The sequence below is a fragment of the Hordeum vulgare genome, chromosome 3H (genome assembly GCF_904849725.1).
Source record: "Hordeum vulgare subsp. vulgare chromosome 3H, MorexV3_pseudomolecules_assembly, whole genome shotgun sequence".
Classification (NCBI taxonomy): Eukaryota; Viridiplantae; Streptophyta; class Magnoliopsida; order Poales; family Poaceae; genus Hordeum; species Hordeum vulgare.
This window is the reverse complement of record NC_058520.1, coordinates 329092582-329095486: the sequence shown is the minus strand read 5'-3', so window position 1 is coordinate 329095486 and position 2905 is coordinate 329092582. Positions and strand designations below refer to the sequence as shown.

Genomic DNA, 2905 nt, shown 5'->3' with positions numbered 1-2905 from the left:
ACTCCTTGCTTATGTCCTCTATTTGCTATCCAGTAAAAAGACCAAGAAAAGGCATGTTCGATTTACAGGCAGCAGCTCTCATGGTTACTGATCTAATTGTTATGTGTTACGCTGGTACACACAGGAATCAAAGCAACTCCTCGCTTATGTACCTCCATTTGCCTTATGTATATAATGTTGCAGTTGACATGTCCTGTGTGTTGCTTTGATTCAGGAAAAGAAAGAACTAGGAGCACATAGGGACTACCATAAAAATATGCATCACTGGCTGCCTCCATCCATTCTGCATCATTGAATGGTGAAATTGTAACACGGGGCACTCACCCATCCAGCGATTAAAATTTGTTTTCTAGACCATTCTGTCCAGAATTTTAGTTTGAGGTTAAAAGTTGTCCTTACAAGTTTAATTTATCAGGCGTGTACAAAAACCACATCTTGGTGTGCCATCATACTATAGTCTATACGTGTTTGATACAACATGATTCCTTTTTGCATGATTGGTTTACCACTTCTTAATTTCTAGGTTAGTTGTGTCATTAGTTGATTTCATTCCATTAGGACATCCATTTGAAGTATATGATTTAGATTAAAAATATTATTTCCCACAAAAAAAATTCTGTAGCAATTTTGGGAACTTGGTATGGCCTTTGTTTAACACAACGCATTAAGTAAAACTGACATTTATATGTTAATCATATTTCCACAGCAGACAAAAAGATATTTGTATTTGCATAATTTCTATAACAACATTGTGCCATTCTACATATTCGAAGGTGTCACCTCCTTTATTTTGTATCATTTATTCAAAGAGAATAGATATTAGCATGAGAATATTTTCTTTGCGTAGGTATGATGTGTCATGTGTCCAAGAATCAAATACAATAAGCTACGCTGCAAGAGTGCCTCCTCGCGCTATCCACGTCATCCCCTAGCTATTGGGCAGGAGAAGAGAAAAAAAATTCAGGCCAGCGATTGGAAAAACTTGTCTGCTTGGCAGCTTGTTGACATTGGCCCACGTAGCCAGCTTTCCTTCATGGAGAAGCTACCTCAGGCCATCACGCCAACCCCTCTATCCTGATGCGTTCCCTTCTCTCCTTGCCCAACCATCACGATCTCTGCCGCCGCCTGTCCTCGCCCACGATGAAGAAGACCAAGTGATGTTGTGCCACTCGGCGGTGCCTCCCTCGCGTGGCCACATGCCTGCATCCTCCCGCTTTTCTCGTTGTCGCCTCGCTCAGTGCTCGACTGGAGGAGCTTGATTCGTCGCGCCACTGTTGCGGCCAGTCTACCTCCTCCTCGGCACTGAACAGGAGGCCTGCACCTGTGTGTCCACCATCTCGGGGGAAGGAGGTTATCGGGGCTGGCTTCCCTTTTGTTCTGGTCCTGGAGCTCCGCGCGTTGGTGAGTCCCCAATCCATTCCACACTCTCTCCCCCTCTCTCTAAGTCTCTCTCTTCCTCTCTCCGTCATAGGGGATCTGCCGGCCCTGAGGTATGGCGGCCATGACAAAGACTATGGAAGATGTTTGATGAAAGGGCAGCCGTAGCTTTTTGCAACTGTTTTTTATGAGGCCCAGTTGCTAAATTGCACTGATAAATTATAAAATGCATAAAGATCGCAGTGGTTTCATTGCAAGTGGAGCTCTCCACGGATTTATTTTTATGAGGCACTTGTTGTTCTTTCAGGTTGTTCTCTAATTGGTGCGATTTCAGTTGGCAATTTCCTATGCTTTTTACTATGGAAGATGGCAGCAAGGTGATCCAGGTAAGATTTGCTCTTTGGCTTATTGTTTCGTTCATCTTCAGTTCAGGAATCAGAGTCATCCCTAGACCATAGCATGATATCTCTGAATTTTGCATGTGTGTCTTGGAACAAACGGACATTGCGCATAGGTGCTGTTTACTCTGCACTCCGTCAGGAGGCTAGAGTTATCAGGTTTTCCAACCAGTTATGGGCAGTAGTGGATATATGTGTTCAATGATGGATTGATGAGAGGTAAAAAATTCTGCAAAAGATTTAAATTTCAAGAACACGAGGATAGTTTCTTGTTGTGTACTGCAAGACACTTGCAGTTGCAATGGAAAGGTAACCAGAACTCAATTTGTTCTCTCATATTCACGTAGGGTCACCTTTGAATATAGATAATAGATGGAGTTGTAAAATAGTGCCGCTGCTGCCCTCTAGTTACTACCAAATTGATGGTAAGTAGCAGTACGAACTCATTTTTTTCATTTTCTCCTATACAGATGAATCTCACCGTTTTTGCTGGCAGGGGAGAGGAGTTCCTCCAGGGAGGTGGCTGCTCTGGCTAGGTGGCGAAGTCGCCAGCGGGATGGGGCGGCGGAGGACGGTGCGGGCGACGGAGGGGGGTGGCGACGAGGCTCCAGGGCGTCCGGGGCGAGGAGGAGCGTCAGGGGGGCTGCTCGTGCTCCTGACGGCGTGGCCGGATCGGAGGAGAGGTGCGGCCTGCAGGGGGGGCCGATGGGGAGGGGAGCCGATGGGGAGGGGGGGTGGCGACGGTGGGGAGGGCGGGGAGGCGCCGGCCGGTGGGGGAGGAGGTGGTGACGGTGGGGAGGGCGGGGAGGGCGGGGAGGTGCCGGCCGGTGGGGAGGGCGGGGAGGCGCCGGCCGGTGGGGAGGGCGGGGAGGCGCCGGCCGGTGGGGGAGGCGCCGGCCGGTGGGGAGGGCGGGGAGGCGCCGGCCGGTGGGCGCAAGCTGGATGGGGGAGGGAGCGTGCGGGAGGAGGGCGACGAGGTGGGGTTTTTTTTTTTGAAACAACGAGGTGGGTTGGAGCGTTACAGTGGGCAGCCGTTAGTGGGTTGATGTCTTTGCCGTCCGCTGTGCTCCCAGGCAGACTGCAAAGGAGCTTTTGGCGGACGGCAAAGAGCCGGCAGATGGCAAACGTAA

General features: G+C 49.5%; 1 long non-coding RNA gene across 1 annotated transcript; it reads left to right on the top strand.

The window, feature by feature from the left end:
* Window positions 1-1333: 1333 nt before the first annotated feature.
* On the top strand, window positions 1334-2201 carry LOC123439919. The gene is made up of 4 exons (XR_006630217.1): window positions 1334-1401; window positions 1685-1763; window positions 1892-1994; window positions 2123-2201. It is a non-coding gene; the product is annotated as an uncharacterized LOC123439919 (long non-coding RNA).
* Window positions 2202-2905: the final 704 nt, after the last annotated feature.